General features: G+C 40.5%; 1 pseudogene; it reads left to right on the top strand.

Moving 5' to 3' along the window:
• The first annotated feature begins 9,693 nt into the window (after positions 1-9,693).
• LOC139010060 (acyl-CoA (8-3)-desaturase-like) lies at positions 9,694-15,269 on the top strand (annotated as a pseudogene).
• Positions 15,270-15,858: the final 589 nt, after the last annotated feature.

Here is a 15,858-nt window from a genome sequence, read left to right as displayed (position 1 = left end):
AAATTCCATTCCTTATATTCCAAGAAATCAGAAACACCAATCAGAAAGAATATATGTATCCTTATGTTCATAGCAGCACAATTTACAATAGCTAAAATTTGGAAGCAGCCTAAGTGCCCATCAGCAGATGAGTGGGTTAAAACACTGTGGTACATCTACACAATAGAATACTAAACTGCTATAAAAAAGAAACAACTCTTACCATTTGCAACAGCATGGATGGAACTGGAGAACATTATGCTAAGCAAAATAAGTCAGTCAGAGAAAGACAAATATCGCATGATCTCACTCATTTGTGGAATATAATGAGCAACATAAACTGATGAACAAAAATAGACCCAGAGACAGAGAAGCATCGAACAGACCTTCAAACCTCAGAGGGAAGGCAGAGGAGGGTGGGTGGGGGTGGAGGGGCATGTAAGAGATCAACCAAAGGACTTGTATGCATATAAGCATAACCAATGGACACAGACAATAGGTGGGTGAAGGCCTGGTTTGGGGGGCAGTGGTGGGCTGGGAGAAGCTGATGGGGGAAATGGGAGACATATGTAATACTTTCCACAATAAAGAATTTTTTTAAAAAAGATAATAAAAAATTTCCATTCCTAACTATATATTCAAGAGAGATGAAAACATATGTCCACACAAAAACTCTGTAAATGTTCATAGCAGCATAATTCATAATAACTGAAAAGTAGAAACAACCCAAATTTCCATCAACCAGTGAATGAGTACTAGTAAACAGAAAGTAGAATAGCCATATAATAGAATACTATTCAGCCACAAGAAGAAATGAAATATGGATACATGACACAACATAGACAAACCATGAAAAAGGCAAGTCACAAAAGATTATATATTGTATGATTGTATTTATATGAATAGAAAAATCTAAAGAGCCAGGAAGTAAATTAGTGGTTGCCTAGGACTGGGGATGGGCCCAGGTTGGGGGAAAGTGGAGGAGTGACTATAATAGGTACAAGGTTCCTTTTTCAGGGTGATGAAAATGTTATACAATTGATTGCGGTGATGGTTACATAACTCTGACTGTACTAAAAGAACGTTGAATTATACAATTTAAGTAGGTAAATTAAATGATATGTAAATTATGTCTTAGTAAGGCTGTTAACAAATAACACAAGCAAAGCAAATGACTAGAAAGGCACATAACTCTCTTAAGTCCAGAGGCAAAAAGACAAACTCTGACACTTAGATTAGTCCCATTGGCTATTTTGGAGAAAATATCAAGAACAACCTTGACACACAAAAGAACAAAAGCTCTGTTTTCCTTTACCTTTTCTGCTTTAAAGCTTATGAAAGTATAAAAGAAAAAAGAGGAGTTCGTTCATGACCTCTGTTGTATTTTCATCATATTGAAAATACATTTGATCTAAACAAGACATAGTGTTCCCATATTTTAGTTTAATGAAATGTTTATTTTTATTTAAATTCCTTTCAAATAACTATGCCATTAACAATTAGCAAACATGCTCTCATCTGCAGTAGTTAAAATATAAAAGTTCATGCCTCATATGACTTACATTTCGCAACACAGCATGCAGTGTTGAGGTCAAAAAGGAAATGTCCTTTTAAGTACCCTTGGAAAGAACAGAAATATGGTGAAATTAGTAGTGTAGTTTAAAATTATTTGTGTAGTCTAAAAAAATATATAAACTTATAATGCACTAGAAGCCCGGTGCATGAAATTTGTGCATGGGCAGGGTCCCTAGGCCTGGCCTGTGATCAGGGCCGATCAGGGCCTTCTGGTTGCCGGCTGGGGCCTTTCTTCATTCTGTTCCACCCCCTGGTGGTCAGCATACTTCATAGTGAGCGACCAAACTCCCAAGGGGACAATTTGCATATTAGGCTTTTATATAGCTAGATACTATCAGATTCTCTCATTTTGAAGTATATTGTTAAAGATGAAAAATCCCTCTATTTAAGCCTAAAAACCTATTATTGAAATCAATTTTAAATGGATCCACTTATTATCAACTCCCTATAGTACATGCAAATATAAAAAGGTATTTCCAATAAACATAATAAATCCCTATAAAAAATCCACTTGTACATATGTAACAAGCATAATTATGAGCTTGCAAGTGTTCCTTTCTACAAGACATATGAGAATATTTTTGCAGTCTTAGACTATATATTAAAAGAATAGTTATTAACTTAAAAGTTGAGAAACTGAACTTTACAAAAAATGAAAATTCAAAGGACATTAATAACATGAATATACAAGCAACTGACCAGAAAAAAAAATCTATAATACACATATCTGACAAACAACTTGAATCCAGAAAACATGAGTAGTTCCTACAACTTGAATAATAAGAAAAACAAACAACTTAAGTTTTTCTAAATGAGACACTTCTCAAAAGAAGATATCCACAAGCCAACATGAAATGTTGTTCAACAGGACCAGTTATCAGAGAAATTCACATTAAAATCAACATAAGATACGAATTCACATACATTAGAATGGCTAAAATTCAAAGAACTGACAATACCAAAAGTTAACAAGGATATGGAGCAACCAAAACTCTCATATATTACTAAGTATAACATGATGCAACCCCCTGGGGAAATTTTTGACAGTTTCTTGGAAACAGCAACCTATCCTATAATCTAGTAATTCTACTCCTAGATATGTACTCAAGAGAAATAAACACATATGCCTGCAAAAATATTTTACAAATATTTAAGGCAAATTTATTCATAATTACCGAAGAAAAAGTAGCCCAAAATGTTCATTTCTATGGTCTGAATATTTGTGTCCCCTCCTCCCCCAAATTTGTATGTTGACACCTAAACCTTCAAGATGATGGTATTAGGAGGTACGGTCAGGAATAGGATTAGTGCTTTTATAAAAGCAGCCTAAGAAAGCTCCCTTGCCCCTTCTGCAATGTGACAATAAAATAAGAAGCCAGCAATCTGCAACCCAGAAGACAGCTTTCACCAGAATCTGACCATCCTGGCACTGTCATCTTGGACTTCCAACCTCCGAACTGTGAGCAACAAATGTCTCCTGTTTATAAGCCACCCATTTAGATATGCTGTGATAGCAGCCCAAATGAACTAAGACATCCATCAAAGGAGAATGGATAAACACTGTTTCATACGTTTTCATCTCTTGCCACTATGTGATATGAATTCCTCAGCATCATCTTTCAATTTACTAATTTTCTCTCTGACTGAGTGCCACCATCAATTTATCCAGTTGAGTACATCTGTTTTACCTCAGTGATTATATTATTTATTTCTAGAATTTCTAACTTGTTCTCCGATATATTCATTTCTTCTTATTTTAGCTCTGTTCCTTCTTTCATAATTGTTCTCTTATGGATGCTAACCCTTAACTTTTTATACTTCTGAGCTTTTTAAGTCATCATCAATGTATCTCTTTCATTTTCATTTCCTTGTTGTTGATTTTGTTGGCTATTTTCCTTCATACTCGCTTTTCTGATATGTTTTAGTAATCTGACACACAGACTCACTTGAGAATGTGTTTCTATTTACCTGCCTCTTCCTCTTCCTCACTTCTACATGCTTTCTTATCTTTAGCAAATCTCTTACCTTTTGCAAGTCTCTCCCTGAAGCCCCCAACCCAGGACCATGCCTTACATTTGCAGGTGGGCCTTCTACCCCATGGAATAGAACAGATACTGCAGGGCCAGCTGACAGCTTAGACTTGGTTGGGAGGCTGCCTTAGTCACTTCTTTCTCCCTTGGTAGGTGTGGAGTTTTATATAATCCATAGACCAAAAAGTTGCAGCATTTTTTTCAGCTTCCTCTTCTGAAGAGTGAAACCTCATCCCAGGAGGTACAGTCACCTTTGGCAGGTAATTAGGCAAACCCTCATGAATGGGATTAGTTCAGTAATTAAAATCAACTTTAAATGGATCAGTACTAACTGATCTAAATAAGACACAAATAGTGTTCCCATAATATTTTAAATTAATGAAATGTTTGTTTTTAAGAAAGATCAGTACTAACCTTTCCCCTCCAAGAAGTCATTTTAATCTTGGAGGGGTCTAAATCTTAGCAGTCTTTAGACCTAAATACTGCTTTGTTTTATTGTTCCTTTTACGATCTGTGGAAATATATTCCTAGTTTAAACACACCTTTACATTTTAAAATTTTATGTTATATGTCAATTTTCTGGTTTTGGAGCAGGGTCTATATAAAAAGTGATTGAGTTTATGTGCTAGAAGGTCACTCCTGGCCTTTGCTATTACAGATTAAGTAGGTAACTCATTTGACAATCTATCAACACAGGAACTCTTTCTTAGTAAGCTTCCTGCCCTTGGTGCCTATTATAGGGTCTGGCTTAAATTAGATGCTTTTTAAACATTTCAGGAAATAATAAATAAATAAATGAGCAAATGAACAGATTGTTACAGTTAGAGCCAAGTTTGGGTTTTTTAAAATATATATTTACTAGAGGCCCGGTGCATGAAATTTGTGCACTGGGGGGGGGGGGGGGGTTGTCCCCTCAGCCCAGCCTGCACCCTCTCGCAACCCTGGAGCCTTTGGGGGATGTCTGACTGATGGCTTAGGCCCACTCCCCATCTAAGCCATCAGTCAGATATCTTTAGCGCTGCCACGAGGCGGGAGAGGCTGCCACCATCGCAGCTGTGCTCTCCTGGCTTCTGGCTGAGAGGTGATCCCCCTGTGGGAGTGCACTGACCACCAGCTCCTGCACTGAGCGCCTGCCCCCTGGTGGTCAATGCACATCATAGCGACCAGTTGTTCCACCGTGTGGTCTATTTGCATATTATCCTTTTATTATATAGGACTGATTTCAGAGAGGAAGGGGGATAGAGAGATAGAAACATCAATTATGAGAGAGAATCATTGATTGGCTACCTCCTGCATGTCCCACAGTGGGGATGAAGCCCACAACCTGTGCATATGCCCTGACCAGGAACCATGACTTCCTGGTTCATAGGTGGATGCTCAACCACTGAGTCATGCCAGCCAGGCTACAGCCAAGTTTTGAGATGAAATGGTTGACCTGTGAGCCTTTTTAAGAGAGAATCATCACCATCAAAGAAATTTAGCACATATTGAACCGACACAATTAGTATGGGTCCTTGTTTACTTCCCATGAGAAAATCCAAACTTACCACAATATATAAGATCCATCATCATACAGCCCTGCTTCTTTCCAACATTACCTTCCCACAACACATTCACATGCATCAATTCCAAAGTAGAGTCTCTAAGTCCTCCGTACCTCTATAAAAGTCATTTCTTCTGCCTACAGCATCATTCCCTTGTCAACCTGGAAAATTCTTCAACATCTTTCATCAAAGAATTTATATTAAGTCATTTCCAGAGACAGTAAGAGCACTGCTCAGCACTGCTGCTTTGAGTTGCTCTAAGTCCATATATTCTAAATTCTCCCATCCGACAATGCCAAGCACAGGGCAGGTTCTTTCTCAAACCCTGCCCACTGTACTAATTGCTGGCAACTTAGTCCAAGTTCCTCCTTTATCCTCTACTCACTAGTAACAGGTGTGGGGTCTGAGCCCCTCTGCCTGGGGCTGGACCTCCTTGGATGCCGGGTCTTGAACAGAGAAGCCATGAGAGGTTGTGGGTGTATAAGAATGAGTCTTTATTGCAGAAGCCAGTGCCACAACAGTCCTATACAGGCAAAACAGTCCTTCACAGCAAAATCCATACAGGCAGGCAGCTGTACACAGGCTGGTGAACAGATACATCTTTCCCATCAAAGTAGCATCAGTCTCTGTACCCACAGCTATTATCTGAGCAGCCGCACGCTGCCCCCTAGGCTCACCACCTCACATTGTAGTGGTACCTGAGCTCTCTGGCTCAGCAGCTTCTCCTATCTCCCCTGCCCAGCACACTGGCTGGTCTCTGTAGCCTCACATAGTAACTACCTCCTAACTTCTCTCTCAGCACACTGGCTAGTTAACATGGTGGCTATATCTGAGCTCTCTATGAGCTCTTAGCTTTACAACATAGCAGTACGAGCTCTCAGCTCTGTCTGAGCTCTCCTCTCTCCTGCACACATAGGAGCTACCGCCTCTGCTTCTTCTGAGCTCTCTCTAGCCTCTCTCTGCCCCGCACACTGGCCTTAATAATATAATTTTAATACTACTTACACAAAAGAGGCTAGTTGCCAACAGTAACATCAATCATATTGGCTACAGAAAGGCATACTATATTGTGTGTCCTTGCACTTGCTTATGGTATCTTGGCCTTGGGCACCCCATTAGGCTCATGCTCAGAACAGCCTTGGCCATTCTGGTGTATTGACATCTAGGCCTCTGTGCTCCCATTGGCCTTGACTATCCAGGGACACTGGCATGGTTCCCACAGTCATTTCTCAGCATTCTTTTCATTCCAACCTGCAAGCCTGAGCACCATTTAATATACTTTCCTCTGCACACCCAAGCACTGCATGTGTTTTCCATCATAGCTGACTCTATAATCATTTGCATGTGGCTCTTCCCTATTTGTAGAGAGTTATTGAGTTCAGAGATCAGATATCATTCATTTTAGCATTTGCAGAACCTGGCAAGGGGCATGAAATACAATAGATGCTTAATAAATATCTGATGACTATTCAATAAACAAAATAATGGTGCTTTGTTTCAGATACCCAGTGTTTGAATAGATGCTTAAATCTATTTTACTTTTTTTTAACTTTTTTTGAATTTTATACAATTCTTCCTTTCCAATGCAAGGTTCCCTGGGGAACCGTTTTGTTATACTATTTGGCAAGTGCCTTTGATTGTCAGTCACTTGCCAGGCTAGCTCAAGATCTTCCCCTGAGCTTCCAAATCATTGTATAAGTACAAATCCCTGATGTCAAATGAAGTTGCAATATGTCATTCCAATACATTTATTACCTGAGGACAGAGAATTGCAGAATGTAGAGGCCAGCACACATGCAGAAATCTTGAAATCCTGACCATGTAGTTTTACAGACTAAAGCATGACTGTTCATCCAATTTCCATTATTTTAAGATTTTGATCAATAAATAATGACACTGGAGACAAAAATGCCTTCCAAACTTCTATAAAGTCATCATATAGCCTCATATTAGGTAAAGCAAAAACATTGTAAGATCTTATATAAATCTCAGGTGCCAATAGGCAGTCAAGAACATATGTAGGGAGCTTTAAAATATATCGATGTCCCTTCTCACTTTCAGGCATCAACCTGTCATCAAAGTCTTCACTGAAGCATCCTTCAAGCAGCATCCCATGTGCAATTGCTCATTACAGGTTCTTGAGTATCTTTACACTGTCTAAACTTAACTCGTTCCCTTTTTAACAACATTCAAGCCTCATCTATATATACAAAGAGCCAGGGTCCGTAAGGACCTAAGGCTTGATCAAACACCTGTGGTGACCCAGCACTGACTGCCAAGGAGGCTGCGGATCAGGCCCAGAGAGCAGCCTGCAGAGAGAAAGGTAGGGTCTGATCCGCAGCCTCTGTCACAGCTGTTGATCAGCCGTTGCCTCTCTTTCTCTCCCAGCTTCGCCAGCAGCCCCACCTCTGTTTCTCTCCGGGTCTCAGCAGGGACTGCTGATCAGCCCCACCTCTTTGACCAGGCCCAGAGATAGGCCCAGAGATGCTGACTGGCATAGAAACCGACCATTCAGAACCAAATCTGGGTGAAGTGCCAGGAGCCAATGGCTGCCTAGGAGGTGGAGCTTTTGACACTGACTGGCATCGAATCCGACCAATCAGAACCTAATCTGGGACTGCTTTGGCAGTATAGTGCATATGGCTGGCTATATAGGGATTATGTGTTTTTGTCTGCCAAGAGCATCTTCTTCTGCATAAAAAGGCTCCCCTCTTCCCCATTTAAGCAATCCTATCCTATATAATCTAGCTATACTAATAAAAGGGTAATATATTAATTAGACTGGGTCGACCGGCCATCTTCTGGATGCCTGACTTTCTTCTGGACAAAGCCATCTCGGTGGGGGCTGAGGCAGAAGGCGTTAGGGATGATCAGGCCAGCAGGGGAGGGCAGTTGGGGGCAAGATCAGGCCAGCAGGGGAGGGCAGTTAGGGGCAATGAGGCAGGTAGAGGCAGTTAGGGGTGATCAGGCCAGCAGGGGAGGGCAGTTAGGGGTGAGATCAGGCCCGCAGGGGAGGGCATTTGGGGGCAAAATCAGTCTGGCAGTGGAGGGTAGTTGGGGGCAATTGGGCCAGCAGGGGAGCAGTTAGGCGTTGATCAGGCTGGCAGGGGAGTGGTTAGGGGGTGATCAGGCTGGCAGGCAGAAGCGGTTAGGGGCAATCAGGCAGGCAGGCAGGTGAGCGGTTGGGAGCTAGCAGTCTTGGATTGTGAGCAGGATGTCTGACTGCAGGTTTAGGCCCGATCCCTGTGGGGGTCCCCCGAGGGGTCCCAGATTGGAGAGGGTGCAGGCTGGGCTGAGGGACACCCCCCCCTCCCAGGGTGCGAATTTTGTGCACTGGGCCTCTAGTTTTTTAAATAATTCGCTGGACAGTGGTATAAAAGGTTCAACTGATCAGATGGTCTTCAATGAGGTTATTAATTTGCCATTGAAACATGATTGTGCTAAATCTAAATGCAAAATAACCATATCATCTAAGAAAACTCAATCTATTGAGACTCTGAAGTTTTTCAAGTATTTATAGTTGCCTTAAAAAAAAAATTTGATTCTCACTCAGTGGTTCAAATGGAAACTACAAATATTTTGAAATGATAGTTAGGTTTCACTTTTTAACTATGCCAGTTTTCTGCATATTCTGACAATGATATTTCATTCTTTTGAGAGAAAGGGGATAAAGCCAAGATTAATACAAATTGGAGAAGATGTGCCAACTAAATTTGTTTCTCGTTGATTCTGAAGGGATCAATTCAGTGAGCACAAATAGAATTTCTGTAGGATGTGTCTTCTTTAATTACTGACGGTTAACAACATAATATAAATAAATAAATAAATAAATAAATAAATAAATAAAACGTTCAAATAGTTATTCTAGTACAAATGGAATGTCCTTTCTTTGCTGCAGCTTTTGCTGGTATACTGCGTGTTAAATCGATCATCTCTCATTATTCATTTAAACTTGAACTCAGTGAGTTCTCCCATTCCACTGCAAGGAGTGTGAATTAAGATTTAAACAGCAGTCTGTCTCAACATCCATTGCAATGCAGTCCTGCAAGAGATGAAACAAACATAACTTCTTCACACTCTTTTAAGTGAAGGAAATAGTCAAGGCTGTACTCTTGGGAAAAATACATGAAAGATTTTAAAAGTTGAAAAAAAAATTCAGAGGAAAAGGACTAAAATACTGCAAAAAGAAGAATTAGAAAAATGTGGGCATCTGTCATTCATGTCTCCTTGCAAAACAAAGAGATCAAAACCCTGATGTTCTTCATTCAGCTTCGTCCCATTCACTTGCATATCACCCAGAGAACACACGGAGCAATCAAACCCTGGGCTGCTGCAGCCACAAAGGTTCCCATGGCCTGATGCTGGAAGCATCAGAAAGAAATGGCTTTAGCACAGTGGGTAGATTTTTGTCAGGTATTACTTAGTCTGAAAGCTGCTCTTTTCCTGCCAAAAATCCAAGCCTATCAATAACGACCTCTTGCTGCCAGTGCCAAGGAGAGGGGACGCAAAGCCAAGAGCGGACTTTTAAGAGACAGCAGAGCCCTATCTGGTCACTGGTGGTAAAAATGGCATTTTCACAGGCTGTACTGAAAGAGCATAAACCTTTGGTAACAAATTAGGAACACAGGTAGTTAGAGCTATAAAAATGTGAATGATAAAGCCTTTATAATAATTAACAGCAGGGTACTACATACAAGGATAATAAAAATATTCTTCTGTTGGGATAAAAATCCTAACAGAAAAATGTAGAACACAGAAGAGTAAATATTATCACATTCTGATGCTGGAAATATACAGCAAAGCCCTGGGCTTAGTGAGGTCCCTGTGCCCCACCAGGCATGGCTGTAGGGAAACTATCCACCTTGACAATTTTTTGAGGGGTAGCCATGAGTGAGTGACAATTACTGGCCTTCTCCCATTTTCCAATAAACCCATAACTTCCTGGATACATGCACAACTGGTAGAAGAGATAGAACATGCACTAGAAATGGCCCCCACCAAATTTCTCACTCTTACTGTTGTTAAAAAAAATAATATCCACATAATGTTTACTGCATGTCTGGTTTAACACAGTGTTTTGTATTTTGTGTTGTTTTTTGGAAGGATAACTTCTTTAAGACAACAAGGAATGGAACTCAGTGTGAACTCATGTTTAAAACAGACATCCAGCTGCAAAGTTGCCATGTCTATGAATCCCAAGCATCTGTCCTCACCATAGCAGGGACTAATAAAAACTTGCCGCCTACCTTTTTTATCTAAACCACAAAAATATTATATTGCTGCAGTTATATGGTACTTCAGGTTATGGCTAAATTTTTCTAGATGTGTCTAGCACTGCCTAAAAACAAGCTAAGCATACTCAGAGGAGTTGGGTGACTGTTAGTTAAGTCTTGGTATTTATCTCGCTTTGGTCCTCTCTGGGGAACACAGTCCTGTTGTGGGCCACCATAGAGGGAGAATACAAATACTCTTTTATTGGGATAAATGTCCTACTAGGAAAATGTAGAACACAGAGGAGTAAGTAATATCAGCTTCTGATGCTGGAATTTTACAGCAAAGCCCCATATGGATGCTCAGGCTCTTTTGGCTTACATGTGCTGGCCAGATACTCCTAATTAATTAAATGAAAGGGGCCTAGTAAATATTTGTCATATCTGGGATTAGATTAAGATGAGATATATGGTTGATGGTTGAGGTGAGTAAAGACAGAGTTTCAATCAAACTCCTCTCTAATAGCATTTGAAGGTAGGACTAACATCTATTTATGGGCCAAATTTTTTACTTTAGGAAACTGGAAGTCCTTACTTTTGATGTATTGTGTTTTTTTGTTTTTTAATGTTTTTATTGACTTTAAAGAGAGAGAGGAAAGGAGAGGGAGAGAAATAGAGAGACATATCAATGAGAACCACTGATCAGCTGCCTCCTGCACAGCCCCTACTGGGGATTGAGCCTGCAACCCGGCATGTGCTCTGACCAGGATTCAAACTGGTGACCTCTTGGTGCATGGGATGACACTCAACCAACTGAGCCACATTGGCCGGGGCACTTTGTGATGTTTTTAAGAGTCATGGTTTCACTTAAGGTATACCCAGCTTCGTTTGTAATGTTCCTTGTTATAACAGTAACATTAAATCAATAATTGTCAAAAAAAAAAAACACGTGTGCTATGCTAATGATATTACTACAGACTACAAAATTCCTAATCAACTTATGCATCCGTTTTTTGCTAGCAAAAGAACTTTACTTTTGTCTCCTTTGTTCTTTATCCAATGTTGCAATGTACTAAGTACTGTTCTAAGCACTTTACACATATTATCTCATTTAAATCTCACAACTCCTTTAATAGATTCTATTGTTATCCCTGTGTTATTGGTAGAAAACTGAGACCTGAAAAAGATAAGTGATTTGCCAAGATCACCACGCCTGGCATTAGAAAGCTGGGCTTCTAACCTAGGCAGCCCAGCTCTAAAATCGGTCAACTTGCACATCCCCTCTATAGTGGCTCTTTAATTGACCATTAAATAAGGAGGAACTCTCAAAACCAGTAGCCTTTGTTACTTCAATTTCTATTGTGAGAAAATCCTGCTTCTCGTCACAGGAAACATAAAACCACAGGAGAAATTTGTTAGCACAAAAGACATCCCAAGATAGGCCGAAAGGACACTGTAGAAGCCACCTTACTTTAGCCCAGCCCACTAAAGTCGTGTTGACTGTAATTCCTGAGGCCTGGTGTCTCTTTCCTCAGCCTTTCATAACACCAGGATTTGTGGCCGTGAGTTAGAGCAGTGGTTCCCAGTCTTCGGCATTTATCCCCACCCCCCTTCACCCCCCACTGGGAATATTTGGCAATATCCAGAAACATTTTCATTATCACAACAGGGTGGATCTACTGAATAGAGGCCAGGGATACTGCTGAACATCCTGCCACTCACAGGACAGCTCTCCAAAACAAAGCAGTCACTGTCTAAAATGACCACAAATATCCGTGGCTGTGGCAGCACCTATCTCTGGTGTCATGGCTTCTCTGGATTGGCTGTAGTGTGCAGTATCAATGAAATGTATCTCACCTACTCCTTTCTCCCTGCCTGTCTCATGTGCCTTTCTGTGGCTATGATGAGTGATATGACTGAGGGGGGGGGGGGGGGGGGGGGGCAAAGGACTTTGGAAACTCCTAAGGAAGGAAGGAAGGAAGGAAGGAAGGAAACTTACATACACAGAGGCTGTCAAATAGAAAAACAAATTCCATTTGCCCCTTGTCAGGAGAAAAAAAAAAAGCATAGAGATTTAGCAGCCATCAAAGATGTATGATTGTCACTTTCAACTAGCAGGTCCTAAGAAAAGAAAAGTTACAGGAAATGCCTTTGACTCGCTGGGATACTAGAGCAGTCATTGACAGGGAAGGTATGAAAACAAACCATACCCATCTACTCAGAGAAGGTTACATAAAGACTGTTGCCTCTGTGGAAATAAGACTATTGGGTAAAAAGTCCTTTCTGTAGAACACAACATGTAGAAATGTCCTTGGTGACAAAAAAGATTTTCCCCAGGATTTCCCATTTTTGGTGCTGTTTTCAAGTACAAAAGGAGTCAGAGAAATGGAAGTAAATAAAAAAAAGAATTTCTGTGAAATGCTTTGCAGCAACGAAATGCTCACCCACAATGCGGTGGGTGATCTGCATCGGTTTTCTGTACTGAAACTACCTAACGGGCTACTATGTCACCAACTCACATGTGTGTACAAAGGCAGGAGTTCTCGGGAGCTAGCGTTGCAAATGAAGAATGACACACACAGGAGAAGCCACGTTTATTAACTCCTTAGGTTTATGATCCAACCAATGGTGCTATAAGCACCACCCTCAAAACAGGACTCTAAATTCTGCTTTCCTCGTAGTATGCTAATTTCGAAAAGAAGGTAGACATTTCTGGGCTAGTGGATCAAAGGTCAATGTGACACTGAAAAAACAATGCTGCCCAGAAATCCTAACCAACATGTCACAAGGCAATTTTTCAGACTTCAGAAGTAGAAAATACAGGAAAATGAGTAAAATAGACCATACTGAAGATCACGCTTTAAAATAGATAGCCTTCCTCACACAAAAATCAGAAAAAAACATAGTCTTCTACAAAGAGGGATTCTATTACTAAAATTAGCATAAGTAAAATGTTCAGGAATGTTCTCTTTAAAAGGCAAATACTTTCAGAGCTTGAAGAATACTTCTAGAAAGGCAAAAATGTTCAGAATGAGAAAGAAACATCTTTGTGATGGCTAATTTTATGTGTCAACTTGGCGAGGCTATGGAACCCAGATGTTTTATTAGATACTAGTCTGGATGTTGCTGTTTAAGTACTTTTTAGATGAGATTAACATTTAAATCCGTAGACTCTTGAGTAAAGCATATTACCCTTCATAATGTGGGTGAGCCTCATCCAATCAGTTGAAGGCCGTTCGAGAAAAAAGATGGACTCCCCTCAAGGGAGAGGAAACTCTGCCTGCACTCTGTCTTTGGACTTGAGCTGCAACATCAGCTTTACCTGGGTCTCCAGGTCTGCCCACCTACCCTGCTGATTTGGGACCTGGCAGCCTCCATAATCACATGAGACTTCCTTAAAATAAATCAATCTCTCAAACTCTCTCTCTCCACACACACACCTTATTGATTCTATTTCTCTTGAGAACCCTGATTAACACAATAATGACCTCACTTTGACACCATTAAAAGAAAAACAAAGAATACAATGTCATATAAATTAAGAAATTCAAAGCATCTGTGGATTATCTATATGGTTCTTTTTCAAGTTTGTTAGATCTTTTTTACAATTCTCTGTTCCCTAAAGATGTTTTCAATCTTGTCTGTTACTTAAACATGGTTGCTGAAAATTCCTTTTTTTCTTTAATCACTCAATTCCTAATCATCTAATTAATTTAAAGAATTTGTTTCTCGCCCTAACTAGTTTGGCTCAGTGGATGGAGTGTCGGCCTGTGGAATGAGGGGTCCTGGGTTCGATTCTGGTCAAGGGCATGTACCTTGGTTGCGGGCACATCCCCAGTGGGAGGTGTGCAGGAGGCAGCTGATCAATGTTTCTCTCTCATCGATGTTTCTAACTCTCTATCCCTCTCCCTTCCTCTCTGTAAAAAAAACAACAATAAAATATATTTTTTTTTAAAAAAGAATTTGTTTCTTCTGTTTTTTTCTGCAGGTCCCCACATGTGGTGTGCTTTGTTACTTGTGTGGTTAGTTCTTGTTTACAGTGAGCTACTCATTTTCCATGGAAAATTATTGGTGGGAATTCCTTGAAACTAGGAGGACTCCAGAGATAATTTCTATAGCTTCTGGAGCAGCCCAGCTTTGAGCCCGCTGATAATGAAGAGCTGACCGATGAATGCCTAGAGCTTCGGGCCATGGTGGAGCAGAATGGGCTTATGAAGGCCAACCGTGTCTTCTTCCTGCTGTTCCTGCTGCGCTCCTCGCTGGTGGATGTTGCTGCATGGGACACGCTTTGGGTTTGGGGGACATCCTTCATGCCCTTCTTCCTCTGTGCAGTGCTGCTCAGCGCAGTTCAGGCCCAGGTCAAGGCTGCCTGCAGCATGATGTCCGTCTTCAGCGCCTCTGTGGGGAACCTCCTGCTACTTCATTTTGTGATTGATCACCTGAAAGGGGCCCTTGTCAGTTAAACCACATGAACTCCCCACACCTTGCCAAGCCCCACTGCTTCCGCAAAGACCCAGACACCAACATGCACCCCTTCTCCTTTGCCTTGAGGAAGATCCTCTCTATGGAGCTTGGGAAAAAGAAAAACAAGTACATGCCATACAACCAACCATACAAATATTTCTTCCTGATTTGACTCCCTGCCCTGCCGCCTCTCTACCTCCATTGGTATATTTTCTATTTTTAATCTGGCAGAAGAAGTAGGTGAACTTGGCCTGGATGGCCACATTCTACACCAGCATCTTCTTCGCTTATGTGCCGTCGTTGGGACTGAAAGGCTGCCTGGGCCTTTTCTTCATGGTCAGGTTCTTGAAAAGGAACCGGTTTGTGTGGGTGACACAGCTGAACCACGTCCCATGCACACTGGTCACGATGGGAACACTTCACCTGTGAACTGGCCTCAAAATAATGATCACAATGGGGTTCTGTGAAACGTGAGTGAAAAAAGCTAAAATTGGGCTTTTAATATGTACTATTAACAAAAGTGCTTTAATTATGCTTTAATGTATCTTTTGTGTGATATTACTTGGCCTTTAATATTCTTTTCCCTTTTGCTTTTGGCCTCCTGTTTTTTGAAATAAGAAATGTAATAAAAATAAATAGCAGTAGATTAAAAGATAATTACAAAATAATTGAGTATTTCTAATATAAAAGTCCATAGTAACCTTGCTGCTGTTAGAAAGCTGATTATTTCCTTTATATTATACAAGTAGAAGCCAGAAATTATGGCTTTATGTAAATTGTAAGCGTATGTCATGGTAGCTTTGAAAATTTGATCAAAAAATAATGCCAAAGTTAACAGTTATAGAAAAACTTGTCTTCCTAGTGGGTCAGCCCTGGGTGGCCAAGAGACACTGAACTAACTATGAATCTAGTTTATAAGTGGGTGTTGAAAGGGGAAGGGAGTTCTTAAAACTATTACAAGTCTGGACATGGCCGGGTGGCTAAAAAGAAGAAAGGCATAGTATAATATATACATTTATGTATACCAGAATTTCACAATTTATCAAAGATGAAACA

Source organism: Myotis yumanensis, unplaced genomic scaffold (assembly GCF_028538775.1).
Source record: "Myotis yumanensis isolate MYYU_CA2020_CCGP unplaced genomic scaffold, mMyoYum1.0.hap1 SCAF_5, whole genome shotgun sequence".
Lineage (NCBI taxonomy): Eukaryota > Metazoa > Chordata > Mammalia > Chiroptera > Vespertilionidae > Myotis > Myotis yumanensis.
This window is presented reverse-complemented; position numbering and strand designations above follow the sequence as displayed.